The 22,604-nt window shown below is 38.3% G+C and overlaps 1 protein-coding gene across 2 annotated transcripts in view; it reads right to left on the bottom strand.

The window, feature by feature from the left end:
• SEMA3D (semaphorin 3D) overlaps positions 1 to 3,071 on the bottom strand; it is a 144,076-nt gene extending 141,005 nt beyond the window's left edge. The window contains exon 1 of one of the 2 annotated variants that reach the window (XM_048958908.1): positions 2,795 to 3,071. The gene's annotated coding sequence lies outside the window, so the exon portion shown is untranslated. The remainder of the gene's footprint in view (positions 1 to 2,794) is intronic. The other variant, XM_048958899.1, reaches the window with a different exon arrangement.
• Positions 3,072 to 22,604: the final 19,533 nt, after the last annotated feature.

Here is a 22,604-nt window from a genome sequence, read left to right as displayed (position 1 = left end):
AAGACATCACACATTCACTGCACCAATTTAAGGACACTCAGGTTGCATCTTTAGCATTTTCCCTGGGTTAAGAAGACAATGGGCCAAATATAGCCCTGGCTGTCCCACAGGCTGCCCTGCCAGGAGAGTGCGGTGGGAAAGCCTGCTTAACTAGCAGCGAAGGATTCCCTCGTGTAGGAAACCTCAAAGACTACAGAGGTGGCTCAGTGGCCAATTCCAGCATTAGGGGTTTTAGCCAAAGACATGCTGGTATGTGCTGGGAATTCAGCTGATTCCCAGCTGATGAATCAGCCCCTCCAGAGCCGCAGGTAACCAGTATGTCTACATTGCAGCGCTAAATGGTGAAGAAAAATCTAAGACTTCAAATTTCTATAACAGCAAAATGAAAAGAGAAACTGCAAAACGAAGATTCAAAAAGAATCCAGAAATATATAATTATTTTTACTTCCTTAGGCTGACAGCATTCTTACAGGGCAGCTCTCCAAGATTATGACTTTCTGCAGAATAAACCATAAAGATTCTGACTTTGTAGAGCAGTCACACCTCTACTTGTTGTGTGATGGAACAGGGAAGGAGATGCTCAGTGTACCACTACTGATAGAACCAAAATAGGGATAGGATTTGCTGAGATTGCTTCATGCTTTGGCTTGGCTTTTTATAAAAGTGCTGATTTGCTTAATTATCAGTATTGAATCTCTGTGTAATAATGATGCATCATCCTCAAACACTTTAAAGGACTCATGAACAACATAAATTCCCATTTAATATTCTAGCTTAATTAAAATATTTTTTTTCCTAGGGACTCGTTTCATTTAATTCAATTAATTCAATCTAAATAGATTTGCAAAGATGCTGTAAAACTTGTATAATGAAGATAGCGAAAACATCAACCTCCTCCTCCAAAAAAAAAAAAAAAAAAAAAAAGAGCAAACAACAGGGAAAAAACAAAAAAAAAAGAAGTAGGATGAGATCAGAGCTGCTATGAAGAGTGTTTTGCTCTGCTGACAGCACAGCAGCTGGAGAGAAGCAGGTGAATGTCGGCACAGGAGAATGGCCTCCAACTCAGCTATTGCTCTTCAAGGGACTCTGACTTCAGCAACCCACCAAGCCAATTACACCTTTCTGATATTTACTAATTTTATTCAGAACTACTGTAGATACTTCTCTTGTCCTGAGATTGTTGTCCTGAGAGCTTCTTGTATCAGCTCTTGTAACCACAGACATACGGCAAAGGGTACTGGTGAAGATTCTATTTCCATTTCTGGTTAAAGTATGCCTTGTACAGAGCCCTCATATCAACTGTGGGAGAACTCTGCCTGATTTGGAGCACATTTCTATGCTTCAGCACTGCACCTAATGGGGAGTCCATTCTATTCACCTAACTCTGAGAACCCCCATTGAACTGATCCAATGGTAAGAAAGAGGGAAAGTAAATTTAGTTCCTGGATCTCAGGCTAGTCTGGATGTTGAAGCCAAAATAAAGTTCAAACAGAAGTGAAGCCAAGCTGCTCTGCTGGATCAAGGCTGAAATGCTGCTATATATGAAGCATTTCAAAGCAGGATGTGTCTTGGAAATTTTAAGAAAGAGTGACACCTGCAGAATTTGAGTACCTTTGTCCAGCAGAAAGTTGATAATTACAGTTTAGAATGCTCAAATTCCTCCTTAGAAAGATACTTAGACACCCAACTTTCACTAAATTAGGAAAGATTTTGACTATTACAACCTTTGCAGGAGATGACGACCAGTGCCTTTCAGGATCAGGCCCATAATAAGCTAACTAAAAGGCAGATGAAAATCACATCAATTATACTAATGAGGGCTTTCGAAAACAGTAGTAAAATATTATGCCATATCATACACCAGTGGCTAACAGTAGGTCAACCCACTTTAACCTACTGTCTAGATCTACACCTTAGTAGGAAAAAAAGCAAAAGCAGCATATTAAAAGCTTGCCAAAGTGTAGCCCGCACCTTCTTGGCCTCTGCCAGAGCCACAGATGCAGGGCAGAATTGCTGCTCTCTCTGCACAGTATTCTCTGCTCATGGTCAGACTGCCCCATCGATCTCTATTGTTCTTGCACAAGTTTTCCCATTTGAAAGCAAAGTGAAGTGTTTTCTAAGGAAATATAGGTGGCTGCTTTGTGCTTCCTCAGTACACAGCCACCAGTTACCTAACACACTCGGGAATGACTCCTCTGTAGAAGCAACAACTTTCGTTTCGTAATGCTGCAAAATGAGGAGCTTTACCACCCTCTGTGTTATTGCACAAAGCAGAGGAGGGGTTGTCAGTGCCCAAAGAGAAACAGTGTAGTTCCACTGAGCAGCCCAGCCCACCAGGTGCTCTATTGCTCCAAGTGATGGACACGTCCGGCAAAGCTGCACTCATGGCAGTGCCGGAGGACTATGTGGGATAGAAGGAAATTTGCCACCACTCAGCACGCAACAGTTTCCCTGATGGATGCGGGCTAACTTTGTCCGTCGCATCACCCTAAGACCTACGCAAAGCAGAAGCAGACGCACGGGTGCCGGTGCTGCGGAGTCAAACCCCTCTCCCACCATATCACAGCCTTTAAACCCCAAACTCCAACACCTTCTCCCCGACCCCTCAGTCCCACCACGCCCAGGGCAGAACGGAGGAACAGCCGGCGGGCAGCGCCCCTCAGCCCGGCTCCCACCCCCTCGCTGTTAGCCGGGCAGGTGGCCCAGGACCGCCGCCAGGTGCCAGGCGTCCTGAGCCGGGAGGAGGCTCCGGGATTAGCAAGAAGAAGGGGACCTCATGCACTTCTTTCCCTACCTGCACCTTTCTATGGGAGGAAAAGTGTTGCGGGGCGCGGCGCGGAGCGGTGGGGCTGCGTGGTACCTGCGGGGAGACGAGCGGTGGCGCGGTGCGGGCTGAGCTCGGTGCGGGGCCGGGGCCGGTGCCGGGATCGGGATTGGGAGGCGTTGCGAGCCGGACGGGCTCCTCCCCGGCGGCGGCGGCGGCTGCGGCGGCGGAGGGTCTCGCTCCTTCTGCGCGAAGTGTCAGACTTTCCCCTGGCTTCCCTTCCTCCATCCCCGCCACCCCTTTCCACACCCTCGCACGCACATGCACACCCCTCCAGCAAATGGGCTGCTCGCGCGTGTGTGTGTGCGTGTGTCCGCCAGCCCAGGCGCACACCCACTGTTGCTGCTCCCGGAGTCTGTCCCAGCCGCGGCCACCGCGAAGCAATTGCTCCGTTGATCAGCACGGTGCACACGCATATGGTTTGCAGCAGCAGCATGCTGCGATCGGGTACACAGGGACCCTACACTCATGGCACTTTCCCTTCGACCGCAGAACTCCCTTGTATTCACAGAATCAGAGCCCTCTGGGTTGGCACAGGAGTATTTCACCCTGATACTGTGATCGTCCTGCACAGATGCTAGTCCAGATCATAACATCTAAAGCTCCTTGCACATTATTCTCATGGAACTCTGCTGCTAGAGCTGAAATGCAGTTTGTTGAGTGGCAGATGGAGTGGAGGAAAAAAAAAAAAAAGAAAAAAAAACCAGCACACTTTCTGATAAGGAGGAAACAGCTGGGCAGCAGGCATACGGCTATAGTAGCTGGTGCATGTTTAAGAGAAGCATAGAATTATTAAGACATTAAGATTGGAAAAGACCCCTCTAATATCACCTGGTCTGACTGTCCACCTACCACCAATGCTGCCCACAAAACCACGTCCCTCTGTGCCACATCTGCATATTTTTTGAATGCTTCCAGGAATGGTGACTCCACCATCTCCCTGGACAGAAGCTCATGTGCAAAGCTGTAGCTGCCAGGGTTACATCTATCTGCCTTTGCATTTATTTTTTGCCCATGGAATGTGTTATATTGGTGGTTCTCCGTCTTTCACATGTTGCAGACCACTTCCTAAGGGAGAATTTCTCTCCTGGACCAACCCACTCCCACACCAAACCCTTCTCTCCAACATATTTCCTTCTGTGGCTGCCCAAGGAAGAGCCTTCCTGCCCACAGGCTGAGGGCCATTGAACACATGGCACAGATAGCATCAGACACTTCCAGATGGGGCACAGTGGGGCTCTTTCAAAAATGGTGTTTCCCTCAATGGAGAGCTCAGATTGGAAGCCTTCAGCTGGCAGCATGGTTGCAGAACAGACTTCAACAGTCACTCCCATGAAATAACAGCAGAACCAAAGAAGTCCAGAGGAATATATTGGAGTTTTCATCATGTTACTCACCTCAGCAGAACTTCACCCTCACCTATCATCCGTGTCAGATGGGTGGTCTGGGTGTACAGCATAGAATCTAAATATGTTTTTTAAAGAAAATTTCATCAGAAGCCAGCCTTACACTTTACACTTTTTAATTTTTTTTTTTTTAAACAGTACCAGCCTGATGTTGTTTTTAGAAGTTCTGTACACAGAGATACACAGACTCTGCTTGTCTACATGTGCCTCATGCTCCCACAAAATAAACACAGCAATTCTCAGACAGGTCATTTCATAGTTGCCTTTGACTTCTGCTGTTTTAAGGCCTTCAAAGAGGGATTTTATATCTGATTTTCCATATTTATTTCACTGTTATCAATAAAATTGTCCAGTGCTTTAATCTCTGGAGTTAACACAGTTACCATTGGGATGGGTATGATGCAGATTAGAGCCCAGTTTGCTTTTTTGTTTCATGTAAAGTAATTCTTGCACTTCACCTTGTTCCTAGATCCTGACTGAATATCACAGACACTTTGTTAGGAACTGATTTTTGGACCCAAAGGAGCTCAGCAAGGAGAAAATAAGGAACAGGTTGATGGAAGGAAAATCCCTGGTGAATTTTGAAGCATTCATTGTAACTACATAATTTGATGTATTCTGAAAGCACGAGTCCTGGTAAATGGGCAAAAAAAAATAATGCTGGAAAGTACCACTTGCTTCGTGTGCTGGAGATGTTTCAGACTCAAGTGAAAAAGAAATCAGCGTGAATGTTCTCTTCGCCCGTTTGTGGAAGCATTTTGCAGTCAGGTGTAAAGTCAGGTGTTTTCTTCTTGCAGATCATGAGAACATGTATTCTTGGTGGAATAAATAACAGAAAAATCATCTTTTAAGAATTATACAACAGAATTTGAGAAATAATGAAGCTCATTATTTATTGAAGTGGAAGAAACCAAGAAAAAAGATGCCCTCTAGTGGCTATTTGCCGAATTTAAACGGAGAAAGTTCATCGAATTTCAGCGCAGGGAATATAAATGAACGTGGCTTCTTGTTATATCACCAAGGCTGTACAGCAGGGTTACCCAAGGTCATGCCATGAACACAGACAGAGGAAACATTCGCCATCTGAGCAGTGTCATTTTAAATAATTGTTATGGCACTGCATTTTAAACCACCGTTCAGAAAATCTCCAGTGTAGGTAAGTACAGCTTTACTGGGAGTCATTAGAAGAAAATTTACCTTTCTCACAGCATTAGTGCTGTCTTTCTGAGTGACCTTTTTTGATCAGAGCTGTGTTTGCCCCTCATAGGGTTTTAGAAGCACAGCAAACATTACAGGAATTTCTGCCAAAACTTACAAAAATTGGCTGAAGTTTTAAGAGGAGTTCTTTTCAACGTTGTGAAGATGTGATGATTATAGGGAGGGTGATGATGATGACTTTGTTTTTCCTGCAGAAGGGAAACTGTTGGGTGGAAGATGTAATCAGCACATTCTTACAAAGTTGAAAAAATCTGTTATCTCCATTTTATTTGTTCATTTTTATTTTTTTCCTTTTTACAGCCTATTTGATTCTCCCCTAAAACCAAAGTCCACACCCAATGCCTTCGGCAACTGTTCAGATTTCCTGTAAGGCTGAGCAGCTCATAAAAGAGCAGAAGTTGAACATCAGATATCTGCCTTCTTTTTCCTCCCACAAGCATGAATCAAATGACCAAACAGATATTTAGCAAATTAATAAAACTGTGAAGAGAGGTAAGTTGATTTTTTTTTTTTTTTGCTTTCTATTATCTTACTTTTCTGCTTGATCTTAGGTCTGAACATGTCCAGTTACAGCCATGCCAAGCTGGCATACTGGAGAGAAAAATATGTTCATCTAAGATAAACTGCCAAAGCAGATAGCTCATCTCTTAGTGAAGGTTACAGTAGAAAAATAATGCAGCAACAAGTTGACACACTATAGGCATTCATTTTTATGCTGAGTGCCATTAATCCTTCTGCAAATAGTGACAAAAACGTGGATGGCCTAAAGAGTGTTTTCAGCTCAAGCGGCAGAGATGAAAGTACCAAACATGGAGCAGCTTCTTTACTTGGCTTATTCCTTACCCAGATTATGAATTTATGTAGCAAAAGAGCTGCTTCATATGAAGGTCAACTTGTGCAAATAGAGAAGCCTCTGGAAGGAAGGGTCAGTGGCAGGGCAATCAGATGAGGGTGGAAACTACCTCTTCCACTCAACTTCAAGTGCCTCAGCCGCCAGACCTTTGAAAAGGACACAGCCAGTGAACACCTCCATCTGTTCTTTGGGCATTTTGTCAGACTGGGTCCAACACTTGCAATCCAGTCAAATTCAGACTCCAACACTGTCCAAGAATCTGCGTTAGCAGTCTTTGCAGGTAGCAGACACATCTCCACTGATAACAGTGGATCTTGTACTCATTGATGGAAAAGTATGTAAAGTTTATATATAGAGAGGATAAAGTTACTAAAAGCTAAGGGTTTTAAAGAGAATTAATAAGAAGCAGAATAGTATTAGCAAGGTGCTGAATTACCACCTTACATTTTGTCAGAAAGTAAAGGCTGTTTTTCTTCTTTTTTTGCAACTCAGAATTTTGTCTTATCTGAACAGGATTAGTCAGAGCTTGCATGTTGGCCTGTGCATATTCATCTGGGATGACTGCTGTGGGAACCCTAGAGAAAGACCAGGCTCCCAGCACACTCCTTCTCCCAGTTTTGGGAGGAGGATAATATGTTTGTTTGTTTTTTTTTTAATGTTGGTAAAAATAATGCATCACCTGCATAGGAGTCCACATAAATTTCAGGTCTTCTCCCAGGTCTTAAAGCAGGGGTCAAGATCTGCTCCTTTTCTTTCTTTTTAATATAGATTTGGTCAAGCCTTGATATTGTAGTTGTAAACTGATTTGTTCCTAGCACTATTTATATATATATATATATATATATTTTTTTTTTCCTGTACACAGATCATCACAGAAAAACATCTGAAAAGCAACATCTTTATTATGTCAGGTTGTAAAGTGACTAAACATGCCAATCTGTACAGGCAGAGCAGTGCTTCTGTAAGCTCCTTACCACCCCCACTCTATTTTTGTTGTTGTTTGTTTGCTCCCACCTGGTCATCTCAGGTGCTGCCTCCAAAGCAGAAGATGCAGTCAGAGCAGAGAGAGGTCAAGCCTAAACACTTCTTTGAAGAAGCTCAGCAGGCAGGATAGGTTGTATCAGGAGAAATCCTAGTTGAAGTAAGAATGGATGAAGGAAGGCATCTCTGAGCCCTGCAGTTTCCAAATGAGAACAGATCTCACCCGGTTTGTTGCTATAAGATGTAAAAGATAGTCCAGATTCACTGAGTTGTTGTACCAGAAAGTTGTTGAAAGAGGCAAAGGGAAATGGCTATAAAAGGTGTAGAGACAAGTCTAAGATGTCACATAAAAGCAGACAAAGCCTTCCTGAAATAATTAGGTAAAAGCAGAATATCCTGTTTTGTCTTGCTGCCGAGTTATTGGCTAATTATCAACATTTAGTCACAGAGGATCTGTTTTTGAATTACTGAACATGTTCAAACTCCATTGGAGTTCACTGTATTTAACTTAGCTCAGCAGATCTAGGTAGAAATTTAATAATGTCACATCAGAGGTACCTTCTTCTCAGTGTTTAGTCTCTGTCCTCCAAAGATCTGCAGCCATCTTCATCAACTGCAGTCCAAGATTTGCTGTACAGTGCAGGTGAGATCTGGCTCAAATGTGGTGGGAAGAATAAAAATCTTGTCTACAGATCATGGCTGGGATCTAGTTTCTGCAAAATAAGTACTACGACTAAACAAAGGGTCGCTGTATTTCCACATGTCCTGAGTTGGAAAGAAAAGTGCCTTCTGAGGTCCTGCAGTGCTATGTATTTTATGAGTCAGACAAGAAATTCATTTCCATGAAAAATTAACTGAAACTCATTTTCTCACTTTATAAAAAATTATATTTCTCCCGTATTTCTATGGGAAGGCATTTCTATCTCCTGTCTCTACTCCCAATGAAACTAGTGGTTGAACTAATTGTTTTAAGCCCTTATCCCACTTTCACTGAATGGCAACAACTGCTCTTTTGATTTATTGGCTTCAGCATCAAGCAGGGAAGGGTAGGAATAAATTCAGCTCTGAGCTGTGTCCAGAGAATTCCAGTTCCCCTCAGCAATGTCTGTAGCAATAATAAAATATCCCTTCATTTTAATAAAACATGAGTGCTATTACAAGAAAAGATTCTATGTATTTCCTTATCTCAGAACATGGGGTATCTAGTTCTGTTTATCCTTAGCATGAACAAATCATTGTGAATGCCCAAAAGTTACTTTTTTTACTGAAAATATGTACTTGTGGTTAAAAGACAAACATCCAAGCAAAAGTTCTATAGATAGAAATGTTCTCTCTGGCTTTAAAACATAGCTTTCTCCAAAACACCCTCTATTTATTATTTATTCTTGGATTTTTTTTCTCTTGTTTTAGAGCAAGTCTTAATAGATGATCACCTTGCAAGCAAAATGGCATTAAATGGAACCAAATGCCATAATGATTTACAATGTACATTATGTCAGCTCATGTTCACTGTACTCAGTGTATTTGCATTAATTTTCTCCCTTAAACTGTAATCATTTTATTTTTGATAACTTCAGCAAGGACAGACTTTTGTTAGGAGCTTAAAATAATATACTACTGGCCAAGTCACTATAAAATTCATCTGAAAGTTGAGAGTTATCAGCACTGTCAGAAGTAAGAATACAGTAGGCTTGTATGGTACTGTTTTGTTTTTTTTTTTTACATGCTCTATATTAGTATTGTTTAAATCCTTTCCTGATGTACCTATCCAATGAGTTTGAAGGAAAGGGACTCTGAACTTGAGGATCACCTCATAATTTAATGCAGACAGGCATCAATTCATGGAAATTGTGGATCATCCTTCTCACATACTACTCTGGTTCACATCATAGCTACATCCTGGTTTAGTTGTACTATAGCATGCATGTCCTTTAAGTTGCATGTTCTTTAGACTGCCGACTTTCTAGCCAAGGGAAATATGTGTTGTTCCTAATGTATATTCCACACTAAATATGGTGATTAATATTGCACTGATTGCTTCTCTACACAAGCAGATCAGTTGACTGGAGTATGGTTGCAAGGCTTTTTCATCAACAACTAATGCATTTGTATTTGCAAATAGACTTATTTCCTATGGAGAATGTTTCTTATCATATAGGCTCCTTATAAAGAAAATATAGTGAGATTAGGATCTCTAAGTAATGATTAATTTAAAAAAAAAAAAAAGGAGCACAACTTCCTTCTTATGCTTTCTTTCTTTCTCTCTTCTTTGACTGCAGAGGGAGCTTACATGTCTTCTAAACATCTACAGTTAAGTGAGTGAAACCCACCCTGAAGTAGTACAGCTGAAGCCAACATAATTACATACAAAGTATTTTCAGGATCAAGTCCAGAGGTTATTGAGGACTCTGTTATGAAAGGTGCTATTCATCTCTGCATTATAACTTCAAAACAGTGACCACACTTTGGTGTTCTTGTTGAATAAGATTACCTTCAAAATCTGATGGAAATATATTTTATTCAAACTAAACAGATTTTTAATTAATTTTCTTTATTTCTCCTTTCAGTAGAAATCATTTATTCAGTATTATGCTAGATTTGATTCAGTTTACATCAGCAGCCTTACTTGATGTGGCTATGCCTGGCTGCCATTCAGTCTTCAGGGCTATGTCTTAAAAATTAAAATTAAAAAAAAAAAAAAAAAAAGGAAAAGAAAAACAAACTAATAAGTTTAGAGTCATTGAAACCATGTGCATCTATAAAAACACTTGTATATTCAGTGACTCTATTAGCTGAGAATACTGTAACTTGAACTGAAATGTGGAGGATGCCAATGCATTCAAGAGTCAGTATTTGCTACTGTGGTTTGGGTAGATATCTTGTTGTCCCTTTGATATGAAATGAAATGTGGTGCATGAATTGGTTTGGTTAGATTGCATTAACTTGTTATCTTTCAGACTTTCTCCTTACAATAAAGGAGGGGCTTTTGTCAATAATTGCAATGAGTGTAGAACTTGAAGCCATAGAAAAGAAGCTACCATGAATGAATATTTCTAAAAACAAACTGCATAAAGTATATTTATGGCTAGAAGTTGTTGTATCTACCAAATAAGTGCATACCTCCAGATTCTTTCAGTTCACAAGGAAACACAAGTAAAAAGGAAAATTGTGCCTTGGATTAAGAGAACTACTAGAATTTATACAAATTGGATACAATAGTTCTCTTCAGTGTAAAAAAAAAAAAAAAAAAAAAAAAAAAAAAAAAAAAAAAAAAAAAAAGATTTTATCAGTTTTACTTTTCTGAAATTAATTATTGACTGGATTCACAATAGAAAAAGATGAAAATAAAACAACTATTTTCTCTTGCTGATACCATACAGAAATATTCCCATGATTTATTATTACTTTTTTTAATTATTGCAGTCCAAGCTACTTAGCAGATACACATTAGTGCCAGTCAGATAAGAAGACTTATATTACACAGAGAAAGAAGGCCAAAACTTGTTTGGTCACTTATCTGTAGTTTGACTCAGGAATTTCAGTGGGTGATCTGAGTCTAGCCTTCAGTCCCTGGCTGAGGTAGAGCAGATGCATGAGGAAGAATGTCAGTTCTGAGATAAATAACTAGAAGGATGTCTCCAGGGACAAGTTGTCTCTGTGGAAATTGTTCCAGTGGCTAATAACTATAATCATTATCAAGATGATGGATAATTAAAAATTGTATTAAAACAACCCCTGTTGTAGCAGTGTTTCATTGTTACATCGTTACAAATTTCTGAAAGTGAAGGTACAATAGCAAATTATTTTGGCATACTTTCATAAATGTGAAGGTCTTTGAATACATGAGACTCTGTAGACAATTTAGAAGACATGAAGTGTTGCTGGCAAAACCAAGTCACAAAGCAGATCCAGATGTTAGGGAACTCCACGTTATGTTTAAGGAGAACTAAAAATTCTTGGTAACGTCTGATTTTATCTGGGAACATTTAAGTCTATCCTATAATTGGATGTCAAAAGGGATCAAATAATTATACTACCGTTTGTGAAGTTACTTTTTGAGAAAGGAAAAGAAAGAGGGATGGAAAGGAAGGAAGGGAGGAAGGAAGGAAGGAAGGAAGGAAGGAAGGAAGGAAGGAAGGAAGGAAGGAAGGAAGGAAGGAAGGAAGGAAGGAAGGAAGGAAGGAAAAAAATGGAAAATCTAGGGTACAATATAAAATAAAGTACAAAGAAGAATTAAGGAATCATGAAGTTATTGTTCATAGTAGAAGCGTTTATAAGATCATAAAGAGCTGTAATACATATTTAGGCTGCAACATATGCGAGTGAGGCACAGAAACTGATTTAGCTTTCCTACATTCTTGGAACAACAAAATCTGCTTCCAGAATCACTCTGTGTTAAAGTAACTTTTTTCCAGAGTAGACAGAAAAACAAAACAAAACAAAAAATAAACCACATACACATAAAGCAAGCAAACAAACAAGAATATTGTGATTAAATAAGGCATTTTAAAAATAGTGATTGAAGTATTCCTTCTGAAGTTTAAGATCCCAACTTCAGAAGGCAAACTGCATCCTGGGCTGCATCAAGAGATGCTAGTAGGTCAGAGAGATGATTGTTTCCCTCTGCTCTGCCCTCATGAGACCCTATCTGGAGTACTGCATACAGGTCTGGGACCCCCAGCACAAAAAATGCAATGGAGCTGTTGGAGCTACTCCAGAAGAGGCCATGAAGATTATTAGAGGTCTAGAGAACTGCTCCTATAAAGGAAGTCTGAAGGAGTTGGACTTGTTCAGCCCGGAGAAAAGAAGGCTCTGTGGAGACCTCACTAAGGATTTCCACTACTTAAAGGAAGATCCCCAAGATGGAGACTGACTTTTTACATGGTCTGATAGTGACATGACATGGGGAATAGTTTAAGGCTAAAGGAGGGGAGATTTAGGTTAAATGCTTGGGGGAAGCTCTTTACAGAGAGGGTGCTGAAGCACGGCACAGGGTGTCCAGGGAAGTTGTGAATGCCCCATCCCTGGAGGTGCACAAGACTAGGATCGATGAGGATCTGGGCAGCCTGATTTGATCAGTGGCAACCTTTCTCATGGCAAGGGGATTGAAATTAGATGATCCTTAAAGTTCCTCCCAACCCAAGACATTCTATAATTCTACGATGCTATGAAATTGCCTTTGTTTCCTCTTTTCCTATTTCTCTTATATCTTTTCCTATTTCTTATATCTTTTCTTCTTACCTGTTTATTGGAATCCTCCTTGGTGGTGTCAGTTAGTCAATCATGCAAGTGTGAAAGAGAAGTAAGGCATTATGTATGAGCCAGTCACCTAAGAAACCATAGGAGTCAAGGAAGGGTTTTAGGCATCTCAAGAGAGATCATAATCTCGTTCTAGATTATTTCTCCTTTGGAGGAGAACCATGAAGACAATCTAATAGATAAGTGATTGATACTTGGAACAATGATATTCAGATATGACTCTCACTTATAACTAGCTCATAGGTGACTTCTTTATGCATGTTTCTTATCCTTCTGTTGTCCTGTCTAGCATTTTTGATGGCCAATTGCTAGTTCCAGTTTTAAATCAGGTGGAGTTTATTATTTTTCCTGTGCACTTGTATGTTATACATAAATAGATATAACTTTTTAAAATATTTCATTCCGGTATTAATATTTATGTTTACATACATACAAGTAAAAACAGATTGAGCCAGCAACTGCTTTGAAGAACAGGAAATATTCACCTGCATATTTTACTGGAATGAGAAAGTTTAAAAGCAGTGTGTGGCTTTACTGATTAATGCTGGATCCAATTCCTTCATTTACATAAATTAGGGAATATATATTTTTATTTAAGTTGTACACTGATATAACTCTAGAGATCACTGAGGAATTACATTCATGCAGTTGATTTATAAGGTGCTAACTCAAGCAGAATTTTTTTGCATAAATTTCTATCATTTTAGCCATGGAGGCATTCAGATTGAGATATCAATAACTTCCTTCTCACTTTAACCTGTGTATGAAAACCTAGTCTTCTGCTATCAATAGTAAAAGCCTCCCCACAAATCCAATTGCCAGAGTTTAACAGCAAGGCTCTAGATGCTGCCTATCTTAAATAGTAATAAAGATATCTATTCACCACAAAATTTAACGACCATAAGCTCCTATTTTTATTGTCAATAAGTAAATTCAGTGTAGCACCATGCTTCAAAAATCATAGGAAATTTGACTGCAAAATCAGAGATCATATTGTTTCAGGAACAGTCACCAGTCTTTGGTTTCTGGTGATGGACAAAATGCTCCGGTTCATCCCAATGTTATTTGCCTTTATTTTCTACAGGGTGAATTTTAATACGTTTTCTTGGCCTGCTGAACCTGTTTGGAATTTCAGATCTTTGATATTTTTATTCATCTCTTACACATAACATCATTCATCTGCCTGGTTTTATAAGATGCTGGCTGTTTGAAAGCACTAAAGCTATTTCTTTTGGCAACATTGTTTAGGAGCTAGGTTTCAAAAGAGGACCGTAGCTAAGGAACACACACTTTGTGTACATGTAAGTTTCTAAAAATCTAGTAAATTTATATTGCAGGTGAAAGTTTTCAGAACTTGTTCTTTCAGTTCAGCCCAGACACATAACTGCATCCATATTTCTCTGAAACGCCAGTTACATGTTCTAATTGTAAATTACACAGCCTCAGTACATTTGGTGGCCTTTCCTTTATGTTTGTTGAATCTAGAATTAAATTATAAAGGAAAACGGACTTGGCAAAGATGTAAGTGGTTTTTGGAGTGATCTGAAGAGTCTTACTCCCAGGTTTTGTGGTGGCTGTGGAAGAAACAAGTTCTGTGCTCATGGCTTTATGGAATATCTTTGGATTCTTCTACAGAGATACATTTTTCTATTTCCAGAACTGTAAGCCTAGAGATCACTGGAAACTCTAAGCCTGGTTTTATGATACCACACCACTGATGAGGCAAAATGCAAACCAAGCATCAAACTAGTGTTTTTGTACTGGACAATGCCCATTACTTCCATTCCTTTTATACGTAGCCATAAAGGCATATGTGCATCAAGAGAATGTCCATCAAGGAAAGCAGCTCATGTATGTCAGGCTTATTGCAGGGATATAACAATGGAAGGTTTTATAAACCCCACACTGGAAAGGAATAAAAGTCAGTATAATCATTTTTCAATGTGAAAGAACACACACACACACACACACACACACACACACACAAAATAAATCAAGAAAGATCTCTCTGGGAACAGAATACTATGTTTTATTCTCATTTAGTGACACTCAAGAAAGCCAGGTTTTCAGCACCAGCCCAATCTGGGACTAACAGGAAGTCATGATAGCAGGAAGGAAAATGTGTACCACACAGCTAGACAGAGTTGAAGATGGGAATTTCTGCCTTCTGACAGCTGAATCCTCTTTCTGCAGATTACTGCAGAAATTTGCCTTGTGTCAAGACCTCTGTACAGGATCCTTTCACCATAGCTACCTCTGGAGCACAGGAATAAGGGTCTTTAAGACATTTTCAGGCAGGGAGTTCTATAGTCTCAGAATGCAATTATTATCACAATGAAAGCCCAAGGACAGTATAGACAGGTCAGAAGTCTTCAAAATGATTAATGCAAGAGCAAAACCTTGATGGATAATATCCAGAATCATCCAGATTTCACTCCTCCCCTGTAAAACAATGAAGCTGAATCTAATAGCCCTTGGGTCACAGCCACTAGTATCAGCCTTTAGGGAGTGACTTTATACATCTTGAGTAGTCACATCTTCAGACCAGTGGAAACAACAGATGACTATTCTCTTAGGATTAGACACTTAATTAAATATAGAATATCCACTCAGTTCTAGCCAACCAGACCCACCGACCTCTAATTTTCAGTCTCACAGTATTTCTTGAAAGTGCAGTATCCTGTCCATGAACACTCAAGAAGAAAAATGTTATTGAATTTACAACTGTCACATTACATATGTTTTGCAAAGAGCAGATAATCTCCTGGCAGACAGAAACTCACCAACATGTAAAGGAAACTGTAGTATAAAATACTCACATATTTTTCCTAACTGATATCTTATATAGGAATTGCTATTTTTCATTCAAAGTCTGCAATATGTTTTGAAAGATAATGTGTAAGGATAGACTGAGTTTTCAGCTCTACCATTTTTCAGTGAGGGCACCGTTCAAAAATCTATGCATTTTCCTAATCAGAAATTCCCTTACGACAGATTATTTTGCCTGTGTCCTTTATAGGAATTCTTGCACCTTCTCCTGAAACTTGAAAAAAACTGGCATCTGCTGAAGCCAGAATGAGGAAAAGATTTGCTATTTTTTTGAAAAGTTATTTGGTTTTTAACTTACTGAGACCAGAAAGAGGGATGTTGCTTAGGTTCCTTGGATGTTTAGGTTTGATTGAAACAAATGCAATTCCTCAGCTAAAAAACAGAAAGAAAATACTTGCAATTTTTTTTTCTATTTTTTTCCATGTCGATCATTCTGCTGATATAAACAATAGACTTGTGGGAGCTTTCTGTTGTACTTTTTGGTCTCCCATGTAGCTCTGCTGAATGCTCTATTTCTGTGCTTTGTTATGTTACTTTGCCCCTTCTGTGACACTTAGGCCACATTGTTTTCTGTATCAGTAATACCTAGAAGAAAAGCTCCCCTAAATAAAAATCTAGTATGGCTCAGCAAGGACTGAATCATTGAAACTGACAATAACTATAAGGTTTATTGATTGCAGTTTGCACTATTATTATTCTTTTCTTCCTTTAATCAGGGACTCAAGCTTTTATTCTTACTTTTTCATTGCAAATAGGATTTGTATTATTATTATTTTTTTCTCTGTACGTTATGCTCTAAATTTACAGTTCAGTTCAGTAGAAGATCCTTGGCTGATGTAATACCTTGCAGCGGCCCTGACTTCAGTAAAGCTGTGCTTGAACACTGGAATGGACTGCAAGTATGAACTCTGTTGTGAATTGCACAATATCCTACCACTTATGCCAAGTAATACACTGTGTTTTTTCAGAACAAAAAATAAATGGTGAAATGATTTATTAAAAAATATTATGAAATGCTGATTTTCCCTTGCAAGAATGAATTAGAACAAAAGTGTACTAAACATGTTAGAGTTCTATGTTACTAGCAGTAAATTGAGGGATCAGTTTCAGTACAGAATGGTTAGTGTGTGCTAGTCAGGCTTTGCTTGATATGCAAATTGAAAACCACAAAATGTCTTAAAATTGTCAATATTTTGATGTGAGAGCAACACTTTACTGTATTCTATACTAACTAGATCCAATATTTCCTTTGTTTTTCTTCTATTTCTCAGCCAAACTCTCAAAGCAATCAGTTTTGCTTTTTTGCTATGATAATACATCCGTGTACAAGATTTAGAATTTCTGCTGCAGACCACTGGAAAAACTTACTCCAGAATTTTAGAGAATGTCAAAGATAATCTAAAGAGAATAAACCTCTCTATGTAACATACAAGTTTCTCACGTGTATACTTTATAAGGGCTTAACCCCCAGTTAATGATAATGTGAAATATATATAAAAAAGCCACAAAATAATACTAAATTAAATGTAGTCTGAGGATTAACATTTTGTTTTTGTCAGGGGAAAAAAAAATGCTAGTCTGAGAAGGGCATTTTGAAGATTCATTTACTGTCTGAGTCTACTCTTTGGTTCCAGTCACTGATGGGTGAAGGAAATTGTCACCTATGGAATCAACAATTTGTGTGAGAAAAAGACATACTTCCACATTGTATGTTACTGTAATCACAGGTGTTATCAGCTGCCGCTCTGCAGTGCTACTGACCTGCTTAACTAGAGGAACAGAAACATGCACTATTCACGGATATTTTTTTCTCCAGTCTCCCAACCTCCATTACTTAAAAGGTCAAACAAATCCCTCATGTATTCATCCTGCTGCTCACAACTAAAATGCAGAAATTCAAATAAAGTAGAGACTTGCTGAGAAGTCCTACAAAGTTGTGTCTTTTATTCCAAATAAAAAAAAATGTGTAAAATTATACAAAACAAATTAAATTATATATGGATGGTTTGTCATTTTTCAACCAGTGGGAGACCTTCTCTTTGTAGAAAAAGATAGAGTTTAAAAGATTTCTTGAATATCTTGACATACACATTTTGAAACATGCTGAATAGCCTTCCCCAGTGCCTCACTAATTTTAGGATTGTCTTACCCTTTGAGTGACCTGATTGCAGTCACTTATACAGCCAGCTAATTCCCTGACTTGTTCATTAAGATTATTATTGAAAACCTTAGAAATTCATTATGTGTGAGTGCAATGCGGACTAGACAACTTTTTGGCTCACTGCTAATAAAAGATAAGTTTATTTCCTACCTTGAAAGGGAAAAATAGATGACTTTGCATTTCCCAGTTAAAGTCCATTAGAAAAATGATTCTTGAATTTATGCATATAAAAATCCTCTAATTCCTCCATATGAAAAGAAATACATGAAGGGATTTTGCTCCGGATAATAAGTTAGTAAGTATATTAATTAAATTTAACTGAATCACAGGAAAATGATGGGGTAGAGAACAAAGCAAGCTGTTCAGATTTAAATAAATTAAGCAAATGCATCTTCAGAAAGTTTTGTATACGGAAAACTATGAAATACATACTCATAATAAATACAGGAGTTGATGCTCTGTGGAATAAGCCTCTTCAGTAGGTTTGGTCTTAAATATGAACTTGACGGACGATAGATTCAGTAAAAGTTGTGAAGCTTCAAGACAGAGCTGGTAGAGGTGGAAAATCAATGGTAGAAGAGCCTGACTAACATTATAGAGATCTCTTTATAGAAACAGTTATAATTATCCACTAAGTGCATTAAAGGACATTGGTGGACTTGTATGGAACTTCAAAAGGTCCCGAGAGTTTTTTCCAGGCCCTTTTTTTCCAATTTTGTTATTACTTTTTACATAATTACATATGTGTTAGTTAGAAAATATGCCAAAACTAACTTGCAAAATGAAATATCAGAGCAGTTTACTAAGTTTTCTAATATGATTAATGATATATTTGTTTCTCTAGATCAAAGCATCTCCTATTGGAAACAGCATAAGTTGTTTTACCTGTTCTGTTAAAACAGCCTTTCTGGATGAAAACTTTCTGACGACATTTTTATAACCATTTCTAGGTATTCTCTCACAGAATAACAGAATCAAAGAATTGCAGGGTTTGGAGGGAACGTCAAGAGCTCATCGAGTCCAGTCTTCCTGTTAAAGTAGGTACCCTATAATAGGTCACACAGACAGGCTTGAATATCTCCATAGAAGGAGAAGAGTCTGAAGGTGATGGAGATAGCTCTGGTACCAGGGAATTACTGAGGAAGGGAAGAGCTGCCTGCTTGTTTTTAGCCTTCTGATTTCCAAGAGTAGTTTAAGGATTTCAGGAAACTATATATTTTCTGTGGAAAAAACAAACAAACAAACAAATATATTTTGATTACAAAAAAACATAAGTTTCATTAGAAACAGTTTTAGAAAGAACTTTCTCCACATGCCAATTTTGCAGGAGATTCTGAAAAAAAAAAAAATCAGTTGAATTTTGGAAAATGACATTTTACAGAAAAGACTTGAACATCAATCTCCCCATGATTCAGTTAACTATAGTTAAGACACAAACAGGATTGTTCAGAAATCTACTTTATACTTGCTGATCAAACAAGTATCCACATATATTAAAACTCCGGCAGAAGAAGGATGACTACATCTAGAATATATAGAGTGTGTACATAGAGATTCATGAGCATCTTATTTATTGTTTTGTTTCGGATAGAGACATACTGTTGGGTCATATCATGAAGGCAACACAAGTGGATGAAGTCACCTAGGAGGATGATGGAATGAATTTAGAACCTTGCTCCTGGACATCCTCAAAATAGACATTCTGTGCCACAGAAATTCAAATATCCGGGGCTGCTCCTAAACTGACCTTTGGCTCTGCACCACGGAAGCCCCTGCAGTGTTTCAAAACAAAGACCTCTTCAATGCATGACAGCCAGCCTGTGCAGCAGTTATCTTTCCCCAGTAAACATGATGTAGGAGATGTCTGGGACTCACTTCACATGGAGTCAGGACAAGCAAAGATTTACACTCAGATCAGGAACCTTCTCCTGCTCTGGAGTCTTTCAGTTTTGACGTCACATGGGAAATTATGTGGAATATTCACAGAGTTTGACTTGAGGGAAACTAATGTTCTTTCTAGTCACTGCTGAGAAAGACTATCTGCCCTGCAGGGTATTTCAGAGCAGAAGCCTAATGCAGCCCCTTGGAGCCAGCTTATAGGAGCCTCATAATGCTGAAGTTTTGTGACTAACCCTTTAATCTTTTAAATTAGTCACTCAGTGTACCTGCATCTTTAGGCATGGATTTGATGAATGTTAGTGGCACCTAAATGATCCTTAAAGCACCATTTAGATGCTGAAATTGCCTTCTGGATGTCACCTGTCACCTACATATAACTGTGAATTCTAACTCAGGTTAATCTCTTTATTTTAGTTAGCGTAGGGACTTTTCTGGCACAGTATTTCAGTATTTCTGAGTATCTGGTTCCTTTTACCACTTGATAATTAAACGACTTTCTCTCAGAATTTTAGTGTACAGTTTTGAAGATTTAATGCTTCATCTATGTGCTTAAAAACAGAGCTTGGAAAAAAAAAAAAAAAAAAGAAGGCGATTTAGTCATGTATCTGCACCATAGAAATCTTTCTAAGCAGTCGAATAAGGCCAAGACTGGAAGATCTGTATTAGAGAAGGAAATATCGTTTGTAAAAGAACGTCCTCTTTTTAGAAAGAAGTCAGCTTGAAATTTTATAAATGTCCTCTGCTTCTGAAATGTCCATGTGGTTACTTCAGAGCTCTCTATTCTCCAAACACTTTCTTTTATTCTTGTATTCTAAGCCAAGTACACTATTCTAGCATTGAGATTAAAGCACCAGATGAAGTGGTTCATATTGCAATGTTGAACCCATCAACTATTATAGTTAAGTGGTCAGAGCATGCTGTTTGTTCCAGTGATGCAAAACTTGGATATTTCAGAAGACCTACTCCCTTTTGACTCTAAATGCTATGCTTGCAAGCTGGGGAAGACGAGCAGAAGGAAATGTTTCTAAATGGCCAGCTTACTGTGCTGGCAGAAGTGTACCAGCAGCCTTCTGTTCAGGCTCGTTCCCAAAGATATGACTGGCCTACCAAACAGCCCACATCCAGGCTAGCTTTTTTTCTTTAATTCATTGCTTGGGTTAAACTGTCACGTCGCTCAGAGTCAGAATTTAGAGTGTACTTTCAACTTTTTCCCACTTCCATTCCAAATTTTCTTACTTTATGTGAATAGGTAGCTGGTCTCTTAGGATTTAACACATTCAGTATAATCTAATTAAAGAAAGAAGTCTTCCCAGAAACTAAGAACAATGCTGAAATAGATCAAAAGCCCATCTGTATCAGTATCTGGTCTTCAATATTGGGCAGTCACAGTAAAATAAGCAAGCAGGAGGTACTTTCATGCAAGAACACTCTCCAAAACCCTATGCCAAAGAACTCATTCACAGCTAATGGCCTCCTGAAGCTTGACATGATGTATTTATATGAGAAATCCTTCCATGATCCTTCCTTTTGTCGATTTGTCAGTAGTATCAACAGTCACTTGCTGTTCATCTTTCTCATACTGCTTACAGATTTGCAGAACCTGGTAATAATCTCCCCCTGAGTTCTCTGTTTTCCAGGCTTTATCTATTCAGAAACTTCTTATACTATAATCAATGACAGTTATCTCTTCCTTTGTATACTTTTAATACGACTATATTCTTTTTGACATTACATTCTATGAACCCTATGCTTTTTGAATGTATAATAGAAATAGCTTTCAAGTAACAATAGAAGTAGTAATTATATGTCAGGAAGAAAATTGATTTTTATGATTACAACTTACAGCTATAAAGCATTTTTGCAACCATTTAGAAGCAGATTATCTATCAAATGTAATGAACAAGTAACCTAAATAAAACATTTTTATGCAGGGCAGTTAGATTTATAAATGGGTTTAGAATGTGCACTTTGAAAATGGTCTTAAAACAGAGATACTTTGAAATAAGCAATGTTTATTTCTCTTAATTTCAACGATTTTTTAAACCAGCTTCCTAATGATGTACTCTGGTGTAGAATTTTAGAGAAAGTTTTACAAGATTAAAATTAAAATTAAAAATTAAATCTTTTTAAAGTCATGTAAGCTTAAACTAGCAACTGTATAGCAAGCTTATGGTTGTTCTGTTTGACTCATACTCACCTATGCATCTGAAGTCATTCTGACCTATGAGAGTTCCATGCAACACGCCAGAGAAGCACTAAATGAAGGTCTACCTTAAACACGTTCTTTTGGGACTTGACAAAAATCAGGAGTCTAAACAATTATTTTTATGTTTCAAAGTGATAGTTACTTTTCTTTCTAAGTTAATTATAAATAACTCCATTTAGGTTCTAATTGTTCTTATGTCCCAGTCAAGCAAAGGACAATTTTATATAGAGTTCTGAAACCAAAATTTTAGCCTCAGCAAAGTATTTACTTAGGAGTTCCACAGAGAACTTATTTTCATTCTAAGACAGAATATGTAAATGGATAAAACTAAATTATTTAGCTTAAGATATAGAAGTCAGTAAGAAATAGTTACTAGTCACTATGTTATATTCCAGTAAATCCTATGAAAAATTGTTCTTATTTTTCATAATCTATGACTGAAAAACACATTTTATATACATATTTTTTGTATGCATATGTTTCTTATCCTTCCTAAAATATATTTGCTTGCAGAGTACTTTTTAATTTATGTCTGACAATAAAACCTGCCAGCTTCTGTTCCAGCACAGCCTTAGCCTTAGGAGTAATGTAATTAGGCCTAATTATGTCAAAACAAGTCCTCGTTGATCTTGTCAAGAAATTTTGTTATGTAAAGAATATATCCTTCCATCAGATAAAGGGAAAATGCAAATAAAGCTGTTTAATGCAGAAATCCTTTTGGAATATGGGAGCATGCTGTGAGTGGTTGACACCAGGTGGAAAGCAGACTGCAGCAGCAGGCAAATAACACCCAGTTCTGTGGCTGCATTTCCAACAGCAACATCTCCAGCCCAAGAACCCAGGAAGTGATGATTTAGAAAATCATATTTTTATGTCTTATTTTCTGTTACCAGCTATCATGAATTGTTCTTTATTCTCATTTGCTTCAGTTTACTACCCCTTCTGCAGCACATATTAAAGTCACATAG

This window comes from Lagopus muta, chromosome 1 (assembly GCF_023343835.1).
Source record: "Lagopus muta isolate bLagMut1 chromosome 1, bLagMut1 primary, whole genome shotgun sequence".
In the NCBI taxonomy this organism is placed as follows: domain Eukaryota; kingdom Metazoa; phylum Chordata; class Aves; order Galliformes; family Phasianidae; genus Lagopus; species Lagopus muta.
This window is presented reverse-complemented; position numbering and strand designations above follow the sequence as displayed.